The sequence below is a fragment of the Marmota flaviventris genome, chromosome 2, assembly GCF_047511675.1.
Source record: "Marmota flaviventris isolate mMarFla1 chromosome 2, mMarFla1.hap1, whole genome shotgun sequence".
NCBI classification, from domain to species: domain Eukaryota; kingdom Metazoa; phylum Chordata; class Mammalia; order Rodentia; family Sciuridae; genus Marmota; species Marmota flaviventris.
Genome location: NC_092499.1, coordinates 129,114,530 through 129,138,621, shown reverse-complemented (window position 1 = coordinate 129,138,621; position 24,092 = coordinate 129,114,530).

Sequence of the window (24,092 nt, the reverse complement as noted above, 5' to 3'; positions counted from 1 at the left end):
TTTCCTACTGCTTGCGTTTCTTTCCTGCAGGCGCGGGCGGCAGCTCTGCTCTCTCCTTATTCCAATTGGGGTGTCGTGACTACCACACCGGCAGGTCACTGGGCCTGTTCTGGGCACTGGTGGCGGATCTGTTCTGCCCCTACCCCATTTGGGGTGACGAGTGTACCACGCCGGCAGGCCACCGGGCCTGATCCACTGGTCGGTTGCAGGTTTGCCTACCCTGCAGGTGCGGGCGGCAGCTCTGCCCTGCCCCTCCTACCACGCCCGTGTACCACTGGGTCGCGGGTCTGCTCACCTTGTGGGCATGAGTGGCGGCTCCACTCTGCCCCCTCTCCAATTGGGGTCACGCGATCACCACGCCGGCGAGCCGCTGGGCCTGCTCCGGGAGCTGGCGGCGGCCCGGCTCCTCCCCTCTGGCTCGACGACAAATCGAGAGAGACTCGGGTGTCTGTGCCTCACCCCCCCTACCAGGAGACCAACTGTTTCTGTCGCCGCTGGTATTGATGAAGTTCTCTCCTCTGCCGCTTTCTGATGACATCAGATCTCTGCCATGTTGGTATCCTATGTGAATGGCAGCATTCTGTTCCCCTTGCCGGGCAACCAAAGCAACGGGTGAGTCCTGACCGGCCCTCAGCAGGACCCGGACCAAGAAGCAGTTTCCGCGGGCTCCTAGCCCTGGGCCAGGGCAGTTCCGGGACCCGGAACTTGGCCACCCTGTGGTTGGTGTATGCTCCGATAAGAGCAGGCTCCAAGAAGCAGCCCCCGCGGGCTCAGTTCTGGGAGCTGGAACTCGGCTGCTCCGTGCTCGGTGTATGCTCTGATAAGAGCAGGGTCCAAGAAGCAGCCTCCACAGGCTCCCCAGCCCTGGGCCAGGGCAGTTCCGGGAGCCGGAACTCGGCCGCCCCGCGCTTGGTGCTTGCTCCGATAAGAGCAGGCTCTAAGAAGCACCCAGGCACTGAGCCTGAGCAATCTGACAGCAAGTCGCAGGCGAATGGCAGCCTGAAATTACCTGTTCTATGGCTGAATGAGCTGCGGTCAGTCGAAAACAGGGATGGTGACGTCAGCTCTCCAACATGGTGGCCGCTGGCCTCCTCTGTGGTCTGACCAGTGTGGAGAACCCAGATGGACCGCTTCCTTCCCCCGTCTCGAACCCAGAATTCAGCCCTGAGTACAATGCTTGCACGGCTGGCAGAAACTGCAGTGCTGTATCCCTGCGTCACTATCTCCTCGTTTCCCAGCGCGCGCTGCAGACTCTAGCCGCGGGGCGATTTGCTGAATAAGCAGTGTTACCATCCGTGCGACAAATCTCTCGCGTTTGAGTCCCCGTAGCCGATCCTTGTGTGATGGAAATCCTTCCTCCAGGTTCCGGAGCACCCCACTATTGCTGGAAATTCCTAACAAGATAGCCTTTAGCCGTCCTGACTTGTCATACTCCCAAACAGTGACGCAGCACACGGGGGCAATGCACATCCCTCGCCGCCATCTTCCTTGTGTTAGGGATAGGTTTTGAGTTAGTGTTAGGGTTACGGTTAGAGATGAGGTTACGGTTCATGTTAGGGTAAGGATTTGGGTTAGATTTACTTAGGTTTAGGGTTAGAGTTTGTCAGGTTTACAGTTAGTGTTAGAGTTAGGTTTAGGTTTAGGGTTAGAGTTAGTGTAAGTGTTAGGGTTAGGTTAATGTTAGTGATAGGGTTAGGGTTCGGTTTAAGGTTAGTTTTAGCATTAGGTTTAGGGTTAGGGTTATCGTTAGTTTTAGGGTTAGGATTAGTGTTCGTGTTAGGATTATTGTTACAGTTAGTGTTAGATTTAGGGTTAGGATTACAGTTAGGGTTATGAATAGTGTTAGGGTTAGGAATAGGTTTAGAGTTAGTGTTATGTTTAGGGTTAAGATTAGGTTGAGAATTATGGTTAGGTTTAGGGTTAGGTTTATATTTATGTAAGGGTTAGGTTTTGGGTTAGGGTTTGGGTTAGTGTTAGGGTTCAGGTTAGGTTTATGGTTTGTATAAGGTTTAGGGTTAGCATTAATGTTAGTATTAGGGTTAGAGCTAATGTTAGATTTGGGGTTATTGTTAGGGTTAACGTTAGTTTTAGAATTAGAGTTAGGTTTATGGTTAGTATTAGTGTTAGGTTTAGTGTTAAGTTTAGTGTTAAGTTTAGGGTTAGGTTTAAGCTTAGGATTAGAAATAGGATTAGAGTTAGTGTTTTTGAATTCGTGTTAAGGATAGGGTTAGGGTTAGGTTTATGTCACGGTCCCTAATCTTAACCATAAACTTTAGGGTTAGAGTTATCTTAGTGTTAGGGTTACTGTTAGGGTTAGTGTTAGGTTTAGTTTTAGGTTAATAGGTAGTGTTAGGGTTAGGGTTAGGGTTAGGCTTAGATAAGTGTTAGGTTTAGTGCTTGGTGTAGGTTTAGAGTTGGGTTGGGTTAGTGTTAGGGTTGGTGTTGGGGTTAGGCTTAGTGTTAGGATTAGGTTTAGGATTAGCATTAGGATAAGTGTTAGAGTTAGGGTTAGGGTTAGGTTAATGTTAGTGTTAGGGTTAGGGTCAGTGTCAGAGTTAAGGTTAGGTTTAGGGTTGTGTTTGGGTTAGCATTAGCATTAGGGTTAGAGTAAGGTTTGGGGTTCATGTCAGGTTTAGGGTTAGCATTTGTTTTAGGGTTATGTTGAGAGTTATTGTGATTGTTAGGGTTAGAATGACTGTTAGGGTTAGTGTTAGGAATAGTGTTTGTGTAATAGTTAGCATTAGTTTTAGGCTTAGTTTTAGTGTTAAGATTAGGGTTAGGGTTAGGGTTAGGGTTAGGGTGAATTTTAAGGCTAATATTAGGGTTAGGGTTATGGTTATAATTAAGATTACAGTACAGATTAGGTATAGGAATAGGTTTCAGTTAAATGTTAAGATACTGTTAAAGTTACAGTTAGGTTTAGTGTTAGGTTTAGGTTTAATTTTAGGGTTAAGTTTAAAGTTAGGGTTAGGGTTAGTTTTAGGTTAGGGTTATGGTTAGCATTAGGATTCATGTTCTTGTTAAGGTTAGGGTTAATTTTAGGTTTACGTTAAAGTTAGGATTAGGGTTAGGGTTAGGGTTAAGGTTAGGGTTAGGTTTAGCGTTAGGTTTAGGGTGAGAGTTAGGGTTCAGGTTCGGCTTAGGGTAGGTGTCATTGTTAGAATTAGGTTTAGGGTTAGGCTTAGATAAGTGTTAGGGTTAGGGTTAGTGTTAGGGTTCAGTTAGGATTAGGGTTAGTGTTAGGGTTATGGTTAATTTTAGGTTAAGTGTTAGGGTTAGGGTTAGTGATAGGTTCAGGTCAGGTTTTGGGTTAGGGTGAGATTTAGGGTTAGGGGTAGTGTTAGGAATAGGATTAGATTTAGGTTTAGTTTTAGGGTTAGGGTTACGGTTAGGGTTATGTTTAGTGTTAGGATAAGATTTATGGTTCATGTTATAGTTAGGGTTAGGGTTACTGCTAGGGTTAAGGTTAGTATCAGAGTTAGGGTTAGTGTTAGGGTTAGTGTTAGTTTAGTGTTAGTTTGTGGTTTAGTGATAGGTTTAGGTTTAGTTTTAAGGTTCCATTTAGTGTTAGTGTTTGGGTTAGGTTTAGGGATATTGATAGGGTTAGGTATAGGATTAGGGTTACTTTAAGGGATCGAGATGGGGTTAGGGGTAATGTTTGTGTTACGGATAGGGTTAATGTTATGGTTAGGGTTCGTGTTAGGTTTAGGTTTAGGGTTATGATTAGGGTTAGTTTTAGGATTAGGTTTAGGGTTATTGTTCAGGTTAGGGTTAGGGTCAGTTTTAGAGTAGGATAAGGGTTACAATTTGTGTTAGGATTAGGGTTAGGGTGAAGGATATCGTTTGTGTTAGGGTAAAAGTTACGGTTAGGGTTTCTGTTAGGTTTAGTAATAGGGTAAGTGTTATTTCTATGGCTAGTATTAGATTACAGTGAGCCTTATGGTGAGGTTTAGGCTTAGTTTTAGTTTTACCTGTGGGTTAGGATTAGTGTTAAGGTTAGGGTTAAGGTTAAGTTTAGGTTTAGTTTTACGTTTAGGGTTAGAGTTTGGGTTAGGGTTAGTGATAGGCTTGGGGTTGAGGTTAGGGTTTGTGTTAGGATTACTGTTAGGTTTAGCATTAGGGTTAGTGTTAGGTTTAGGGTTAGGGTTTGGGTTAAGGTTTGGTTTAGCCTTGGGTTAGGGTTAGTAATAGGTTTATTTTTAGGGTTATGGTTAGGTTTAGGTTTAGTCTTAGCGTGAGGGTTAGGGTTAGGTTTTGTGTTAAGGTAAGGTATAAGGTTAGGCTTTCTGTTAGAGTTAGGTTTAGGGTTAGGGTTGGTGTTAGGGTTAGGGTTAGGGTTAGGGTTAGTGTTAGGTTTACATTTAGGTTTAGTGTTTCTTTTACAGTTAGGATTATGGTTAGGATTAGTTTTAGGTTTAGAATTATAGTTTATGTTACAGTTAGGGTTAGTGTTAGTATCAGGATTAAATTTAGGGTTAAGCTTAGTGTTATTTTTAGGATTATGTTTAAGGTTATTATAGAAATCGTGTTAGGGTTAGGGATAGTATTAGTGTTAGTGTTTGGATTAGAGTTAAAGTTAGGGTTAGTGTTACTTTTAGGGTTAGGGTTAGGGTTAACAATATGGTTAGTATTAGGGTTAGAATTAGTGTTAGGTTTAGGGTAAGTGTTAGTGTTAGGGTTAGGGTTAGGTTTAGTTTTAGTGTTGGTGTTAGGGATAGTGTTAAGGTTAGTGTTAGGTTTAGTCTTAGGGTTAGTGATAGGGTCAGGGTTAGTGTTAGTGTTAGGGCTAGGGTTAGTGTTAAGGTTAGGTAAGGGTTAGTTTAGGGTTACATTAGGGTTAGGTAAGGGTTAGGGCTAGGGTTAGGTTTAGATTACGGCTAGGGTTAGGGTTAGGGTTAGGTTTAGTGTTAGTGTTAGGGTAAGGGTTAGGTTTAGTTTTAGTGTTAGGATTAGGGTTATTTTAGGGTTAGTGTTAGGGTTAGTGTTAGGTTTAGGTTAGTGTTAGGGTTAGGGTTGGGGTTAATCTTAGGGTTTATGTTAGGGTTAATTTTAGGTTTAGGGTTATGTTTAGGGTTACTGACAGGGTTAGCTCAGGTTTAGGGTTATGGTTAGTGTTAGGGTTAGGGTTAGGTTTAGGGTTAGTAATAGGGTTAGGTTTAGGTCAGTGTTAGGATTCGAATTAGTTTTACTTTAGGTTTAGTGTTTGGTTTAGGTTTAGGTTTCATGTAAGTGTTAAAGTTATGGTTTGTGTTAGGTTTAGGGTTATGGTTTGGGTTCTTGTAGGATTAGGGTTAGGGTTAGGGTCGGTGTTAGTGTTACGGTTAGGCTTATGTTTAGGGTTAGTGTAAGGGTTAGTGTTAAGTTTAGTATTAGGTTTAGGACTAGCGTTCTTGTTAGCATTAGCGTTCTTGTTAGCATTAGGCTTAGGATGTTAGGTTTAGAGTTAGGTTTAGGGTTACCTTTAGTGTTAGTGTTAGGGTTAGGCTTAGGTATAGTGTTATTGTTTAGGATAGGTTTCGGGTTAGATTTAGGATTAGGCCTAGGGTTAGGGTTACAGTTTGTGTAGAGTTATGTTTAGGAAGTTTTAGTTAAGGGTTAGGGTTATGCTGAGGTTTAGGGTTAGTGTTATGATTAAGTTTAGGGTTATGGTTAGTTTTAGAGTTAGTATTAGGATTACGGTTAGGGTTAGATTTAGGGTTAGGGTTACGGTTAGTTTTAGGGTTAATATTAGTGGTAGTTTCATGAATATGTTTTTTTTTTGTTTTTTTTTTTTGTTAGGGTAAGGGTTAAGTTTAGGGTTTCTGTTATGGTTAGTGTTAGGGTTAGGGTTAGGTTTACAGTTATTGTTATGTTTTGCTATAGGGATTGTGTTATGTTTATGTTTCAGGTTAGTGTTATAGTAACGCTATGTTAAGTTTAGGGTTAGTATTAGGGTTAGGGTTAGCATTAGGGTTTATTGTTAGGGTTACTGTTAGTGTTAGGGTTAGGGTTAGTTATAGGTTTGGGTTAGGGTTAAGGTGAGGGTTAGAGTTAGGTTTACAGTTAGGGTTAGCTATAGGGTTTGGATTAGGGTTAGGGTTAACGTTAGGGTTAGTGTTAGACTTAGGTTTAGGTTTAGGATTAGTGTTAGAATTATTGTTAGTTTGGGGTTAGGGTAAGGGTTTGTGTTAGGGTTAGGGTTTGGGTTAGGGTTAGGGTTAGGTTAAGTGTTAGGGTTAGGGTTAGGATTAAGGTTAGAGTAAATGTGATGGTTAGGGTTAGTGTTATGGGTTAGGGTTAGGGTTAGAATTAGGGTTAGGAATAGAGTTACATTAGGGTTAGGGTCAGTGTTATGGGTTAGGGTTAGGGTTAGAATTAGTGTTAGGAATAGTGTTACATTAGGGTTAGGGTTAATGTTAGGTAAATGTTTAGTGTTACGGTGGGGTTTAGGTTTAATGTTAGGGTTAGGGTTAGCTTTAGGGTTAGCGTTAGTGTTAAGTTAAAGTTAATGGTTGGTTTAGGTTTTTGTTAGTGTTAGTGTTAAGGTTAGGGTTATGGTGAAGTTTAGTGTTATGGTTAGGTTAGGGTTAGGGTTAGCGTTTGGGTTCGTGTTAGGTTTATGATTAAGGTTAGTGTTATGTTTAGGTTTAGGGTGAGGGTTAGAGTTAAGGTTAGAGTTATTGTGTTAGGTTAGTTTTTTGGTTAGCATAGGGTTAGTGTTAGAGTTAGGTTTAGGGTTAGGATTAGGTTTAGTGTTAGGGTTAGAGGTAGGGTTTGGTTAAGGTTAGGGTTAGGTTAAGTTTAGGGATAGGGTGAGGGTTCATGTTATTGTAAGGCTTAGAATTAGTGTTAATATTAGGTTTTGCTTTAGGGTTAGGGTTAGTGTTAGTGTTAGGGTTAGAGTTAGGTTTGGAGTTAGTGTATGGTTTAGGGTTATAGTTAGGTTTAGGTTTAGTGTTAGGGTTTGGGTTAGTTTAGTGTTAGGTTTAGGTTTAGGGTTACTGTGAGGGTGAGAGTTAGAAATTGGGTTAGGTTTAGGGTGAGGTTTATTGTTACGGTTACAGTTAGGGATAGGGTTATGTTTAGGTAATGTTTTGGTTTAGGATTAGAGTTATGGTTAGGATTAGGTTTTGCTTCAAGGTTAGGATTAAGGTTAGTTTTTGATTTAGGTTTAGCATTAGGTTTAGTGTTAGGGTTAGGGATACGGTTAGAGTTAGGATTAGGGTTATAGTGAAGATTAGGGTTAGGGTTAGTTTTAGGGTTTCAGTTATGGTTAGAATTATGGTTAGAGTTAATGTTAGTGTTAGGTTTACAGTTAGGGTTAGTGATAGGGTTAGCAGTGGGGTAAGTGTTAGTGTTAACATTTGGGTTAGGGATTGTGTTAGGTTTAGTGTTAGGTTTAGGGTTAGGGTTAGGTAAGGTTTAGGGATTGTGTTAGGATTAGGGTTAGTTTTAGTATTAGGTATTTGGTTAGGTAATGGTTAGTGTTAGAGTTAGGGTTAGTGTTAGTTTTCGGTTAAGGTTATGGTTCGGGTTAGTGTTAGTGTTAGGTTTAGGGTGAGGTTTTGTGTTAGGGTCTGTGTTAGGATTAGGGTTAGGGTTAGGGTTAGGTTAGTGTTAGTGTTAGTGTTAGTGTTAGGGTTAGGGTTAGGGTTAGTGTTAGGTTTAGGGTTAGGTTTAGTTTTAGGATTTGGATTAGGTTTATGGTTATTATTTGTGTTAGTGTTAGTGTTAAAGTTATGGTTAGTGTTACGTTTAGGATTTGGGTTAGGGTTTGGATTAGGGTTATGGTTACAATTTGTGTTAGTGTTAGTGATAGTGTTAGTGTTAGTGTTATGGATATGGTTATGGTTAGGGTTAGGGTTAGAATTATGTTTAGTGTTATGGTTAAGGTTAGGGTTTGTTGTAGGTTTACACTTTTTGCTATTGTTACGGTTATGGTTATGGTTAAAGTTAAGATAAGGGTTAGGGATACTGTTAGAATTAATGATAGGTTTAGGTTTAGAGTTAGTATTAGTTAAGGCTTAGGATTATTGTTAGGGTACGAGTTAGGGTTCAATTTTGGGTTAGGTTTAGAATAAGGTGAGGATGAGAAATAGGTATCAGGTTAAGGTTAGGGTTAGTTTAAGAGTAAGGATTAGGGGTAAAGTTAGGTTTAGTGTTAGGGTTAGGCTTATGGTTTGTGTGAGGTTGAGGGTGAGGGTTAGTGCTTTGGTTAGGGTTAGAGTGAGGGTTACAGTTAAATTAGGGTAAGCATTAGGTTTAGGGTTAGGGTTATGCTTAGTTTTGGGGTTAAGAATAGGGTTAGGGTAAGGTTTAGGCTTAGGTTTAGGGTTAGTGTTAGGGTAAAGTTTAGAGTTAGGGTTAGATGTAGGGTTACGATTACTATTAATGAAAGGATTAGGATTAGGGTTAGGGTTAGTTTTATTTTTGGGTTAGGGTTAGTTTCAGGTTTAGTGTTAGGGTTAGGGTTACGGTTAGGTTTAGGTTTAGTTATAAAATTAGGGTTCATGTTATGGTTATGGTTAGGGTTAGTGTTAGTGTTAGCATTAGGGTTAGTGTTATGGTTAGGCTTAGGGTTAGGGTTAGTGTTACAGTTAGTGTTAGTGTTAAGGTATAGGTTAGTGTTAGGTTTAGGTTAGGGTTAGGGTGTTAGGGTAAGTGTTAGGGATAGTTTTAGGTATGGGATAGGGTTAAGGTTAGGTTAGGTTTAGGGTTTTGGTTTGGGTTATGATTTGTCTTAAGGTTAATGTTAGGGTTATGTTTTGTGTTAGATTTAGTGTTAGGTTGCGGGTTTGTGTTAACGTTACTGTTAGGGTTAGCATTACGGATCATGTGTAGGGTTAGGGCTAGGTTTAGTGTTAGAATTAGGTGTAAGTTTTTTGTTAGGATTAGGTTTAGGGTTAAGATTAGTTGTTCGTTTAGTGTTAGAGTTAGTTTTAGGGTTTGTGTTATTGTTTGGGTTATAGATAGTGTTAGGGATAGGGTTAGGGTTAGAGTTAGGTTGAGGATTAAATTAGGGTTAGGTTTAGGGTTAGGTTAAGGGTTACAGTAAGGATTAGAAATATGTTTAGGTTTATGGTTAGGGTTAGTATTAGGTTTAGGGTTAGTACTAGAGTTAGTGTTAGTATTTTGTTTAGGGTTAAGTTTAGGGTTAGGGTTAGAGTTAGGATTAGGGTTCGTGTTATGATTAGGGTTAGGGTTAGTGTTATGGTTAGGGTTAGAGTTAGTGTTAGTGTTAGGTTTAGGAAAAGGTATAGGTTTGGGTTTAGGGTTAGTGTTAAGTTTTCGGTTAGTGTTAGGGTTCGGGTTAGGGTTTGAGTAAGGGTAAGGGTTATGGATAAGTTTAGGGTTATTATTAGTGTTTAGGTTAGGGTTAGTTTTCCAATTAGGGTTAGGATTAGTGTCAGAGTTAGGGTTAGGTTAGGTTTAAGGATATTGTTTAAGTTAGTGTTAGGTTCATGGTTATGGTTTTTGTCAGGGTTAGGGTAAGGTTTAGGATTTCTGTTAGGGTTAGGTTTACTGTTACGGTTAGATTATTTTTAAAGTTAGAATAAGAGTTAGGGTTAGTGTTAGGGATATGGGTAGTTTTAGGGTTACTCTTAGCATTAGGGTTAGGGTTAGTGTTAATGTTAGGGTTAGGTTTAGTTTTAGATTTAGGGTTAAAAATAGGGTTAGTGTTAGGTTTATGTTTTTGTTTAGTGATAGGATTAGAATTATGTTTAATTAGCGTTAGGGTTATGGTGAGGGTTAAATATAGGGTTAGGATTAGGTAAGGATTATGGTTTGGGTTAGGGTAGGGTTAGGATTATGGTTTGGGTTAGGGTTTGTGTTAGGTTTATGGTTAGGATCAGTGATAGGGTTAAGGATAGGGTTAGGGTTACAGTTAGGGTTAGGCTTAGGGTTCGTGTTATTTTTAGGGTTAGTGTTAGTTTAACGGTTAGGTTTAGGGTTAATATTAATGTTAGGGTTAAGGTTAGGGTTAGGATTAGTGTTTAGTTTCGGGTTTTATTTAGGATTAGTGTTACTGTTATGGTTAGTGCTATGGTTAGTGTTGGGTTTAGGTTAGGGCTAGGGTTCCGGTTAGGTTAAGGTTAGGGTTAGGATTACAGTTAGGTTAAGGTTAGGGTTAGGTTTACATTTAGGTTTAGGGTTCATGTTAGGGTTAGGATTAGGGTTAGGTTAGGTTTAGGGTTAGGTTGGGTTTCGTATTAGGGTAGGGTTAGGTTTAGTGTTAGCTTTAGGTTTAAGGTTTGGTTTAGAGTTAGGGTTAGGGTTACAGTTATGGTTAGGATTAGTGATAGGGTTAAGTTTAGGGTTAGTGTTAGGATTCTGTTTAGGTTTATATTTATGGTTAGGTTTAGGGTTAGGGTTAGGGTTAGGTTTAGTTTTAGGGTTAGGTTTAGAGTTCATGTTAGGAATAGGGTTAGTGTTAGGGTTAGGGTTAGGGATTTGGTTAGTGTTAGTGTTAGTGTTAGTGTTTGGGTTAAGGTTTGTGTTAGGGTTAGTGTTAGGCTTTGGGTTCGTGTAAATTTAGGGTTAGGATTAGGTTTAGTTGAGGGTTAGTGTTACAGTTAATTTTAAGGTTTATGTTACAGTTAGTGTTAGGCTTACGATTAGGGTTACAGTTGTGGTTAGGATTAAGGTTAGTCTTATGGTTAGGAATAGTGTTAGTGTTAAAATTATGGGTAGTTTTAGGGTTAGGGTCAGCATTAGGGTAAGGTTTAGGTTTAAGTTTACTGTTATATTTAGAGTTAGTGTTAGTGTTAGGGTTAGGGTGAGTGTTAGGGTTATGGCTAGAGTTAAAGTTACGATTAGGGTTAGTTAGTGTTAGGGTTAGGATTAGGGTTAGTGTTTGGTTTGGGTTATGTTGGGGTTTAGGCTTCGTGTTAAGGATAGGGTTAAGTTTAGATTTAGTTTAGGGTTAGTTTTTGGCTTAGGGTTCGTGTAATGCTTAGTGTTATTGTTAGTGTTAGGTTTAGGGTTAGTGTTCGTGTTACAGTTACAGTTAGGGTTAGTGTTATTGTTTGGTTTAGCATTATAATTAGGTTTAGTGTTAGAGATAGGGTTAGGATTAGGGTTAGTGTCAGGTTTAGAGTTAGGTTTAATTTCAATGTATGGGTTAGGGTTACAATATGGTTAGGGTTTAGATTAGTGTTAGGGTTAGGGTTTGGTTTCTGTATAGGTTTTGTGTTAGGGTTGTGGTTGATATTATTGTTAGAATTAAGGTTACTTTTAGGATTAGGTAAGGGTTAGGGTTAGGGTTAGGGGTAGTGTTATGGTTAGTATTAGGGTTAGAATAGGGTTAAGATTACAGTTAGTATTAGGCTTTGGGTTAGGATTAGGATGAGTCTTAGTGTTTGGGTTAGGATTAGGGTTAGGTTTAGGGTTAGGGTTAGGTTTGGGGTAAGGTTTAGAGTTACATTTAGGGTTATGGTTAGAGTTCATGTTAGATTTAGGTTTGGGGTTACTGTTAGGGTTTGGGTTAGAGTTCATGTTAGATTTAGGTTTAGGTTTAGGGTAAGGTCTAGAGTTAGGTTTAGGTTTAGGTTTATTTTTAAAGTTAGAGTTAGTGTTTGGGTTAGGTTTAGAGTTAGGGTTAAGATTAGAGTTAAAGTTAGGATTAGGGTTAGTTTTAGTTTTCTGTTCGGATTAGGATGCTTAGGGTTATGGTTAGGGTTTTTGTTACGTTAGTGTTTGGTTAGTGTTAGGCTTAGGGTTAGTGTTAGTGCTAGTGTTAGTGTTAGGGGTAGGGTGAGTGTTTATGTTAGGCTTATGGTTAGGGTAAGGTTTAGGTTTAGGGTTTGGGTTATGTTTAGAGTTAATGTTACACTTCGGGTTACAGTTAATTGGAGTATTAGGGTTAGGGTTAGGGTTAAGTTTAGTGTTAGTTTTAGGGTTAGTGTTATGATTAAGATAAGGGTTAGGGCTAGGTTTAAGGTTAGGGTTAGGGATATGGTTAAGGTTAGTGTTAGGGTTAAGTTTAGGTTTTGGGTTATGGTTCATATTATGGATAGGTTTAGGGTGAGGTTTACTTAGGGTTAGAGTTAGTGTTATGGTTCGTGTTAGGGTTAGGGTTAGTGTTAAGTTTAAATTTAGGTTTAGGTTTAGGCTTAGTGTTAGTTTTAGGGTTAGGATTAGGGTTAGCATTAGGAATAGGTTTGGTTAGGGTTAGGGTTAGGGTTAGGGTTAGGTTTTGGGTTAGTATTAGTGTTTGAAAAGGGTTAAGGTAAGGATTAGGGTTAGGTTTAGGGTTATGATTACAATTAGTATTACTGTTAGGGTTTGGGTTAGGTTGAGTATTAGGTTTAGAGTTAGGGTTAGGGTTAAATTTAGTGTTAAGTTTAGGGTTTGTGTTATGATTAGGGTTAGGATTAGGTTTAGGGTTAGGATTAGGTTAGGATTAGGGTTAGAATTTTGGTTAGTGTTAGGGTTAGGGTAGAGTGGGGGTTTGATTTCGGTTTAGCATTAAGGTTAGGGTTAGTTTTACTTAGATTTAGGGTTAGGGTTAGGGTTCGTGTTAGTGTTAGGGTTAGGGTTAGTGTTAGGATTTAGGTTGTGGTTTAGGGATAGGGTCAGTGTTAGTGTTAGGGTTAGGGTTCTGTTTAGGGTTAGTGTTAGCATTAGGGATAGGGTTAGGATTATCCTTAGTGTTAGGGTTAGAATTAGGGTTTGTGTTAGGATTACTGTTAAAGTTAATGTTATTGGTAGGATTATGTTTAGGGTTAAGCTTACTGTTCGTATAAGGGTTAGGGTTAGGGTTAGGAATAGTGTGAGAATTGGAAATAGGTTTAGAAATTGTATTAGGTTTAGGGTTAAGGTTAGGGTTAGTGTTATGATTAGGTTTAGGGTTAGGTTTAGTTTTAATGTAAGGGTTATAGTAAGGCTTTTGGATAGGGTTTGGGTTAGTGTTAGGGTTAGTGTTAGAATTCTGGATAGGGTATAGGATTAGTGTTAGGGTTAGTGTTATGGTTTGTGTTAGGGTTAGGGTTACGTTTAGGTTTTTTGTTAGGTTTAGGTTTATAGTTAGCATCACAGTTAGTATTAGAATTACAATTAATGTTAGGTTGAGGGTTATTGTTAAGGTTAAGGTTGGGGTTGAGGTTAGTGTTACTGTTAGGGTTGGGTTTGGGATTTGTGTTAGTGTAACGTTTAGTGTTAGGGTTAGTGTGAGGTTTAGGGCTAGGTTTAATTTTAGTGTTAGAAATAGGGTTAGTGTTAGTGTTAGCATTAGTCATTAGTGTTAGGATCAGGGTTAGAGTTAGGTTTATGTCAGTGTTAGGGATAGAGTTAGGTTAGGGGTAGGGTTAGGGGTAGGGTTAGGATTAGAATTAGGTTTAGTATTAGGTTTATGATTACTATTAGTGTTAGATTTAGGTTTAGGGTTACTGTTAAGGTTAGTGTTAGAGTAAGGGTTAGGTTTAGGTTTATTGTTAGTGTTAGAGATAGGTTTAGTGTTAAGGTGAAGTTTAGCTTTAGGGTTAGTGTTAGGTTTAGGGTTGTGGTTAGTGTTAGAGTTAGGTTTAGATTTCATGTTAGGTTTAGGGTTAAGAATTCAGTTAGATTTATGTTGAGGGTTACAGTGTGTGTTAGGTTTAGAATTATGGTTAGGTTTAGGTTTAGTAATAGGGATAGTGTATGGGTAAGGGTTAGTGTTAGGTTGAGGCTTAGTGTTATTGTTAGAGTTAGATTTAGGGTTAGGGTTAGCATAAGGATGAGTTTTAAGGTTTGTGTTAGGTTTAGGATTATGGTTAGGATTATGGTTATTATAAGAATTAGGTTTAGGGTTAGGGTTAGGTTTAGGGCTAGGGTTAGTGTTAGTGTACTGTTAGGCTTATGGTTAGGGTTAGTGTTATGGTTAGGTTTAGGTTAAGGTTACAGTTAGCGTTAGGGTTCATGTTAGGATTAAGGTTACAGTTAATGTTAGGTTTACGTTAAAGTTAGGGTTAAGGTAAGGGTTAAGGTTAGGGTTAAGGTTAGGTTTAGGTTTAGGGTGACAGTTTAGGTAAGGATTTGTGTTAGCTTAAGGGTTATTTTTAGGATTAGGTTTAGGGGTAGGCTTAGGTAAGGGTTAGGATTAGGGTTAGGGTTAGGGTTCGGTTAGGATTAGGGTTGGGTTTAAGGTTAAGCTTAGGGTTAGTTTTAGGTTTAGGGATAGGGTAAGTATTAGTGATAGGTTAGGGTCAGGTATAGGGTTAGTGTTAGTGTTTGAGTTAGGGTTAGTGTTAGGGTTAGGCTTAGATTTAGATATAGGATTAGGTTTTGGTTTATTTTTAGGGTTAGGTTTACAGTTAGGGTTAGTATTAGTGTTAGGGTCAGATTTATGGTTCATGTAAGGGTTAAGGTTAGGGTTTGTGTTAGGGTTAGGTTTAGGTTTTGGGTTAGGGTTAGTGTTAGGCTTCATGTTAGGTTTAGGGTTAGTTTAAGGGTTAGGGCTAGGGTAATTTTTAGGGTTAGGTTTAGGGTTAGTGTTCCGGTAATGTAAGGGTTAGGATTAGAGTTGGTGTTACAGTTACGTTAGGTTTAGATTTAGTGTTAGGGTTAGTGTTAGGTTTAGTGTTAGGGTTACTGTTAGGATTAGTTTTTTGGGATCTTGATAGGTTTAGGTTAAGACTTTGTGTTAGTGTTACCTTTAAGGTTAGTTTTAGGCTCAGTGTTAGTGTCACAGTTAGGGTTATGTTTGAGTTTAGGATTAGTGTTTGGGTAATGGTTAGATTTAGGTTTTGGGTTAGTGTTAGTGTTACAGTTAGGTTTAGTGTTATGGTTAGATTTAGGGTTAGGTTTAGGGTTAGGGGGGTTTAAGTTTAGATTAGGGTTCGGGTTATGGTTAGTGTTATGGTTATGGTAAGGATTCATATTTGGGTTAGGTTTAGGGTTATGATTAGTGTTAGGTTAGTGTTTGGGTTATGGTTAGAGTTAGTGTTAGTGTAGGGTTAATATTAGGGTTAGATTTATTGTTAGAGTTAGGGTTAATGTTAGGGATATGGTTACAATTAAGTTTAGGTTTAGGGTTAGGATGATAGTTATGGTTAGGTTTTGGATTAAGGTAAGGGTTATTTTTAGGTTTAGAGTTAATGTAAGGCTTAGTTAAGCGTTAGAGTTAGGGTTGTGGTTGGGATTAGGGTTAGGTTTAGTGGTAGAGTTAGGGTAAATTTTAGGTTTATGGTTAAGGTTAGGGTTAGTGCTAGGGTTCGTTCAGGTTTAAGGTTATGGCTAGTTTTAGGTTTAGTTTAGGTTTAGGGTTATGGTTAGTGTTAGGTTTAGAGTTAAGTTTAGAGGTAATGTTAGGGTTACTGTAAGGGTTAGTGTTAGGGTTAGGGTTAGGGTTCATGTTAGTGTTAGGGTTAGGGTTAGTGTTAGGTTTATGGTTAGTTATAGGGTTAGCTTTAGTCTTAGGGTTAGGTTTAGGGATAGTATTAGAGTTAGAAATAGGTTTAGGATTAATTTTAGGGTTTGGCCTAGGGTTAGGTTTAGAGTTAGTGTTAGGGTTATGCTTAGGGTTAGTTTTAGGTTTAAGGTTAGGGTTATGGTGAGGTTTAGGGTTAGTGTAAGGGTCAGGGTTAGGGTTAGTTTTAGTGTTAGGTATAGGGTTTGTGTTAGTGTTAGAGTTATGGTTAGTGTTAGGGATAGGATTAGGTTTTGGGTTAGCTTTAGCGTTAGTGTTAGTGTTAGGGTTAGTGTTAGGGTTAGGGTTTTGTTAGGGTTAGGGTTAGTGTGAGGGTTAGTGTTAGGGTTAGGTACATTGTATATGTTAGTGTTAGTTTTAGGGTAAAAGTTAAGTGTAGTGTTATGGTTAGGGATATATTTAGGGTTACATTTAGGGTTAGGGATAAGAGTAGAATTAGTGTTACAGTATGGTTACGTTTTGTTTAATGTTATGGTTAGGGTTAGGTTTAGGATTATGGTTAAGTTTAGTTTTGGGGTTAGGGTTAGGATCCGGGTTAGGGTTAGTTTTGAAAATAGCAATGGGGTTAGGGTTATGCTTAGTGTTATTTTATTGTTAGGGTAAGAATTATGATTTGTGTTAGGGTAAAGTTTAGGTTTAGTTTTACTGTAAGGGTTGGGGTTAAAAGACAGGTTTAGTGTTAGGGGTAGGGTTAGGGTTAGTTTTAAGTTTAGGGTTATATTTAGGTTTTGGATTAGTGTTTGGCTTAGTGTTAAACTTAGGTTTAGGGTTAGTGTTATGGTTAGAATTAGGGTTAGTGTTACAGTTAGGCTAATGGTTAGGAAGAGGGTTAGAGTGAGGCATAGGTTTAGGTTTAGGGTTAGTTTTATGGTCACGGGGCAGTTAGGTATAGTGTTAGGGTTAGGGTTATTATTACTGTAAGTTTTAGGGTTAGAGTCATGTTTAGGGTTAGTGACAGGGTTGGTGTTGGTGTTAGGGTTAGTGTTAGGTTAGTGTTAGTGTTAGCTTTCGTGCTCATGTAAGCATTAGAGTTACGGTTAGGTAAGGGTTAGGGTTAGTGTTAGGTTATGGTTAGGATAATGTTTTGCTATAGGGTTTGTGTTAGGGTTTGGGTTAGGGTATGGTTAGGGTTTGGGTTGAGGTAACGTTATATGGTTAGGGTTTGGGTTAGGGTAAAGTTAGGTTTAGGTTTAGGGTTTCGGTTAGTGTTAGAGTTAGCATTATGGTTAGTGTTAGGGTTAGAGTTAGGATTTGGGTCAGGGTTAGATTTAGTTTTAGGGTTATAGGTAGTTTTAGGGTTAGTGTTAGCGTTAGGGTTAGTGTTAAGTTTAGGGTTATGGTAAGGTTTAGGATTAGTTTTTATGTTAGTGTTGACTTAGATTTAGGTTTAGTGTAGGGTTAGAGTTAGGGTTAGTGTTACGGTTAGGGTTATGTTTACAGTGAGGCTTAGGGTTGGTGTTAGGTTAGTGTTAGTGATAGAGTAAGAGTTAGGGTTAGGTTTAAAGTTAGGTTTAGTGTTATTGTTAAGATTAGGTTTAAGTTTACAGTTATTAGGATTAGGGTTAGTGTTCTAGTAAAAATTACTGTTGGGTTAGGGTTTGTGTTAGTGTTAGTTTTAGGGTTTGTGTTAGGGTTATGTTTAGGGTTATTGTTAGGGTTAGGGCTAAGTTTAGAGTTAGAGTTAGGGTTAGAGTTAGGTTAAGATTATGGTTATTTTTAGGGTTAGAGTTAGGGTTGTGTTTAGGTTTAGGGACAGAGTTTGGCTTAGTGTTATTGATAGGGTTAGAGATATGGTTATAGTTACTGTTAGAGATAGTATTATGATTAGGGCTAGGTTTAGTGTTAGGGTTAGTATTAGGGTTAGGATTAGGTTTAAAGGTAGGGTTAGGGTTAGTGTTAGGGTTAGAGTTATGTTGAGGGTTAAGGTAAAATTTAGGGTAAGGGTTAGCTTAGGGTTAGGGTTAGGATTAGAGTTATGATTAAAATTAATGTTAGTGTAGGGTTAGGGTTAGGGTTAGTTTTTAGGTTATGGTTAGAGTTAGTGTTAGGTTTAGGGTTAGGATGTGTCTTAGCATTACAGTAAGGGTTATGTTTAAGGTTTTGCTTACAGTTAGGATTAGGGTTAGGATTAGGATTAGGGTTAGGTTAGTGTAAGGATTCAGAATAGGGTTTGGGTTAGGGTTAGTGTTAGGGTTAGGTTTAAAATTAGGTTTATGTTACGGTTAGGGTTAGATTTAGGGCTCATATTAGGGTTAAGGTTAGTGTTAGTTTTAACTTTAGTTTCAAACTTCGGGTTAGTGTTAGGGTTAGGATTATAGTTAGGTTTAGGGTTAGTGTTAGGATTTGGGTTAGGTTTAGGGTAACCTTACGGTTAGAATTCAGGTGAGGGTTAGAGTTAGGCTTACGATTAGACTTATACTTATGGTTAGTGGTAGGGTTAGGTTTAGGGTTAGTTTTAGTGTTAGGGTTAGGGTGAGAGTTAAAATTAGTGTTAGTGTTAGTGTTAGTATTATGGTTAGTTTTAGGGTTAGGGTTACTGTTAGGGTTAGAGTTAGGGTTAGTTTCATGGTGCTTTTTAGTATTAGGGTTATGGTTAGTGTGAGGTTTACAGTTAGGTTTAGGGTTAGGGTTATGGCAAAATTTTGGTTTAGGGCTAGGTTTAAGGTAAGAGTTAATGTTATTTTTAGGGTTAGAGTTAGGGTTAGTGTTAGGGTTAGGATTTAGGTTAGTGTTAGCTTTAGGTTTAGGGTTTTTGTTGGGGTTAAGTTTATGTTTATGGTTAGGGTTATGATAAAGGATAGGATTAATGATACAGATAGGTTTAGGATTATGGTTAGGTTAGGGTTAGGGGTAGGAATAGGGTTAGTGTTAGGGTTAGGATTAGGGATAGGGTTAGGGTTAGGGTTAGGGTTAAAGTTAGAATTCGTGTTCGGGTTAGGGTTATGGTTAGGATTAGTGTTAGAGTTAGGACTGGTGTTTGGGTTAGGGTTTGCATTAGGCTTAGTGGTAGGGTTAGGTTTAGGGTTTGGATTACATAAAGGTTAGGGATAAATTTATGTTTCGTGTAAGGATTAAGGTTAGGGTTCATGTTAGGTTTAGGTTTAGGGTTAGTGTTAGGGTTATTGTTAGAGTTAGGTTTAGGGTTAGTGTTATATTTACTGTTAGGGTTAGAGTTTGTGTTAGTGTTAGTGTTAGGGTTAGGGTTAGAGATAGGTTTAGTATTAGGTTAGGGTTCAGGTTAGGATTAGGGTTAGTGTTTGGGATAGGGTAAGGGTTAGGGTTAAGATTATTGTTATGGTTAGGGTTAGGGTTTGGGTTAAATTAGTGTTAGCATTAGATTTAGGGTTCATGTTAGAATTAAGATTATGCTTTGTGTTTGGTTTAGGTTTAGGTTTAGGGTTAGTGTTATGGTTAGGTTGAAGGTTAGAGTTATATTTAGTGTGTGTTAGTGTTAGGGTTACAGTTAGGGTTAGGGTTAGTGTTACGTTTAGGATTAGGGTTAGGGTTATGTTTAGTGTTTGGTTTTAAGTTTGTGTTAGCTTTAGGATTAGATTAGGGTGAGGCTTAGGGTAAGTTTCAGGGTGAGTTTTAGATTTAGGTTTAGGATTAGGGTTGTGGAAAGGGTTAGGGTTGTGGTTAGGTTAAGGTTAGTGTTCATTTTATGGTTAGTGTTAGCATTATGATTTGGTTTTGTGTTATGGAGATGGCTAGTGTTAGGGTGGTATTGGGGTTTGTGTTAGGGATATGTATAGGATTATTTTTAGTTTGGGTTTAGGGTGAGGATTAGAGTTAGGGTTTGGGTTAGGGTTAGTGTCAGTGTTGGGTTTGGGTTAGGGTTAGGTTTATGATTAGATTAATTGTTAGTGTTAGGGTTATGGTTAGTTTTAGGTTAGGGCTAGGGTTAGGGTTATGGTTGAAGTTCATGTTAGGGTTAGGGTTAGTGTTAGGGTGAGTGTTAAGGTTATAGTTAGGGTTAGGGTTAACATTAGTGTTTGGGTTTGGTTTATAGTTGGTTTAGGATTAGTGTTCAGGTTTGAATTAGGGTTAGCATTAGGTTTAGCATTAGGGTTAGGGAGTGGATTAGGGTTACAGTTCCAGTGAGGGTTAGGGTTAGGGTTAGGTAAGAGTTAAGAAAGGTTAGGGTTATTGTTTGGGGTAAGGTTTTTGTTAGAATTAGGGTTTGCTTTAGGGTTAAGGTTACATTAGGTTTAGGCTTAGGGTTAGGGTGAGTGTTAGGTTTACGATTCGGGGTAGGGTTAGAGTTAGTGTTATGTTAGGGTTAGGGTTAGTGTTAAGTTTAGGTAAGGGTTAGGTTTAGGGTTATGGTTCTGATTAGGATCAGGTTTACGTTTAATTTTAGGGTTAGAATTAGTCTTAGGGTTAGTTTTACCTTTAGGGTTAGTGTCAGTACTAATGTTAGTGTTAGAGTTATCATTTGTGATATGGTTAGGATTAAGTTTATGGTTTGTGTTAGGGTTAGGGATAGTTTTATGGTTAGTGTTAGGGTTAGAGTGAGACTTAGGTTTAGTTTTAGGGTTACAGTTAGGATTAGGTTTAGTGTGAAAGTTAGGGATAGGGTTAGTGTTAGGGTTAGGGTATAGTTATTGTTAAGGTTAGTGTTAGGTTGAGGTTTAGGGTTAGGTTTAGTATTGGGTTATGTTTGGGGTAAGGGTTAGTGTTAAGATTTGGGGTTGAATTAGTGTTAGGGTTAGAGTTGGGTTAGGGTTAAGGTTATGTAAGGATTAGGGTTAGGGATAGTTTAGAGTTAGGTTTATAATTGGGGTTACGTTTTTTGTTAGCGTTAGGATTAGGTTTACATTAGGGTTAGGGTTAGGTTTTGGGTTTGTGTTAGGGTTAGTATTAGGATTAGTGTTAGGGTTAGGTTTATGTTTAATATTAGGTTATGGTTATTTTAGGGTTAGTGGTACAGTTAGGGTGAGTTTTAATTTAAGATTTAGGGTTAGAGTTGGGTTTAGTGTTAGGCTTAGGCTTAGGGTTAGGTTAGGGTTAGGGTTGAGTGTGGGTTAGGGCTAGGCTTAGGGTTAGGGTTAGGGTTAGGGTTGAGTTAGGGTTAGGGTTAGGGTTCAAGATAGGTTATGGTTACTTTTGGGGTTAGTATTAGTGTTAGAGTTAGTGTTATGGTTAGGGTAAAGTTATAAGTTTAGGGTTAGTTTTAGTGTAACGTTTAGGGTTATGATTAGGGTTAGTTTTGGAGTTTTAATTAGAGTTAGAGTTAGGGTTTAGGTTATGTTTAGGGTTTGTTTTAGAATTAGGGTTAGGATTTGGGTGAGGGTTAGTGTTAGTTTTAGAATTAGTTTTAGAGTTATGATTTTTGTTAGGGTAAGTGTTATGGTTATGGTTTGTCCTAGGGTTAAAGTTAGATTCAGGTTTTATACTATAGTTAGGAAGAGGGTTAAAGTGAGGCATAGGGTTAGGGTTAGGGTTAGTTTTAGGGTTATGGTAGGTTAGAGTTAGTGTCGGGGTTAGGGTTAGGATTAGTGTTAGTTTTAGGGTTAAGTTTAGGGTTAGGGATAGGGTTGGTGTTAGTGTTAGTGTTAGGGTTAGGTTTAGGGTTAGTGATAGGGATAGGTTTGGGGTTAGGTTTAGTGTTAGGATTAGGGTTAGGGTAAGTGGTAGGTTTAGTGTTAGGGTTGGGGTTAAAGATAGGAAACGGTTAGAGTTAGTGTTATGTTCGGGTTAGGGTTATATTTTGGGTTATGGTTTCTGTTAGGGTTACGGTTAGGGTTAGTTTACTTTAGGCTTAGAGTTAGGGTTAGGGTTAAGGTTAGTGTTATGGTTAGTCTTAGGGTTAGGGTTAGGGTTAAAGATAGTTTTAGTGTTAGGGTTATGGTTAGTTTAGGGTTAGTGCTAGGTTAGGGTTAGGTTTAGGGTGAGTTTTAGGGTTAAGTTTAGTGTTAAGGTTAGTGTTAGGATTCGTGTTTGTGTTAGGGTTAGGGTTAGTCTTAGTGTTAGGTTTAGGGTTAAGGTTAGTGTTACGTGTAAGTTAGAATTAAAGTTTGGGTAAGTGTTAGAGTTAGGTTTAGGGAGAGTTTTAGAATTAGGGTTAGGGTTAGTGTTAGTGTTTGTGTTAGTTTTAGTGTTAAGGTGAGGCTTAGGTTTAGTGTTAGGGTATGGTTAGGGTTAGGGTTAGTGTTAGAGTTAGCATTAGGGTTAGGATTAGGTTTAGCTTTTGTGTTTGGATTAGGTTTAAGTTTAGGGTTAGGGTTATTGTAAGTGTTTGGGTTAAGTTAAGGGTTTGGTTTAGTGTTAGGATTAGGGATAGTTTCAGGGTTAGTATTATCGTTAGGTTTAGGGTTAAAATTGTTCTTACCATTAAGGTTAGGATTAGTAGATAGAGTTAGGGTTAGTATTAGGTTTAGGGTAAGTGTTTGGGTTAGTGTTAGGTTTTGATTAGGGTTATATTTCGGTTATAGTTAGTGTTAGGGTTAGGGTTGGTGTTACGTTTAGGGTTAGGGTTAGGGGTGGGGTTTGAATTTTTGGTAGGGTTAGGATTAGGGTTAGTGTTAGGGTTAGGGTTAAGTTTATTGTTAGGGTTAGGGTTAGAATTAGGGTTAGGGTTAGTGTTACGATGAAAATTAGTGTTGGTTTTAGTGTTAGGGTTAGGGTTAGTGTGAGTGTTAGTGTTAGGGGTAGTGTTAGGTTTAAGTTTTGGGTTTGTGTTTTGGTTATGGTTAGTGCTATAGTTTGGGTTATGATAACGGTTAGGATTAGGGTTAGAGTTAATTTAGGTAAGGGTTTAATTTAGGGTTACTGTTAGGTTTAGGGTTAGGGTTAAGGTTAGGATTAGTGCTTGTGTTAGGGTTAGTGTTAAGTTTAAATTAGGGTTAGAGTTAGGGTTAGTGTTTGTTTTATGGTTAGCATTTGTTTTAGGTTTAGGTTTAGTGTTAGAGTTAATGGTAGGGTTAGTGTTAGGGTTAGGGTTTGGTTTAAGGTTAGCATTAGAGTTTGTGTAAAAGTTATAGTTAGGTTTAGTGTTGCTGTTAATTTTAGGGTTTGGTTTAATTATAGGTTTAGGTTTAGGTTTGGGGTTATGGTGAGGGTTAGTGTTAAGGTTAGGGTTACAGTTAGGGTTAGGTATAGGGTTTGTATTAAGGTTAGGTTTAGCATAGGGTTAGTGTTAGACTTAGGTTTAGGTTTTGGATTAGTGTTAGAATTAGTGTTTGGGTAGGGTTAGGGTTAGGATTGTGTTAGGGTTAGGGTTCGGGTTCGGGTTCGGGTTAGTGTTATGTAGAAGGTTAGATTTAGTGTTAGGGTTGGGTTATTGTTACAGATAGGGTTAGGGTTAGAATTAGGGTTAGGGTTAATGCTAGATAAAAGTTTAGGGTTAGGGTGAGGTTTAGGATTAATGTTAGGGTTAGGGTTACTTTTAGGGTTAGGGTCAAGGTTTTGGTTAGGGTTATAGTTAGGGTTAGGTTAAGGTTTTGTGTTAGCATTAGGGTTACTGTTAGGGTTATGATGAATGTTACTGTTAGGGTTAGGTTTGGGTTAGGGTTAGTGTTTGGGTTTGTGTTAGGATTAGGATTATGATTAGTGTTAGGTTTAGGTTTAGGGTGAGGGTTAGATTTAGGCTTAGTTTTATTGTTTTACTTAGGTTAGTTATAAGGTTAGCATTAGGGTTAGTGTTAGGGTTAGGTTTAGAGTTAGGATTAGGTTTAGTGATAGGGTTAGAGTAATGATTATGTTTAGGATAGGGTTAGGTTAAGGTTAGGTATAGGTTTATGTTTAATGTAAGGGTTATATTTACGGTTTCAAATAGAATAGGGTTATGTTTAGGTAAGGGTTAGGTTTAAGGTTAGAGTTACAGTTAGGATTAGGTTTAGCTTTAGCTGTAGGGATAGGGTTAGTCATGGGTTTAGGTTTAGCATTAAGTTCAGTTAGGGTTAGGGTTAGCTTTACGGTTAGGATTAGGGTTAAAGTAAGTCTTAGGTTCAGTGTTACGGTTAGTTTTAGGGTTATGGTTAGGGTTAGGGTTAGTATTAAGGTTAGGTTTAGAGTTGGGGTTAGGGTTAACGTTAGTTTTAGGTTTATAGTTAGGTTTAGGTTTAGGGTTAGTGATAGGTTTAGTGTTGGGCTAAGAGTTAGTGTTAACATTTGGGTTAGGGTTAGTTTTAGGTTTAATATTAGGATTAGGGTTAGGGTTAGGTAAGGTTTAAGGTTAGGATTTGGTAAAAGTCAGGGTTAGGGTTTGTGTTAGGGTTAGGGTTACGGTTACTTTATGGTTAGGGTTATGATTAGGTTTAGGGTTATGGGTAGTGTAAGGGTTAGTGTTAGTTTTAGGGTTAGGGTTAAGGTTAGGTTTTGTATTAGGTTTTTGTTTCGGTTTATGGTTAGTGTTAGGGTTAGGGTTAGTATTAGTTTTAGGGTTAGGTTTAGTGTTATTGTTAGTTTTAGGTTAGGGTTAGGTTTAGGTTAGGGTTCTGTTAGGGTTAGGGTTAGGGTTAGGTTTAGGGTTAGGTTTAGGATTAGTGTTAGGTTTAAGGTTAGGGTGAGGCTTAGGGTTACTGTTAGGGTTAAGGATAGTGTTAGACTTGATGTTAGGTTTAGGGTTAGGGTTAGTGTTAGAATTAAAGTTAGGTTTAGGTTAGGGTTAGTTTTAGGGTTAGGGTTAGGTTTTGGTTTAAGGTTAGGTTTAGGGTTATGGATAGTTTTAGGTTTAAGTTTAGGTTTTGGGTTAGGGTTAGGTTTA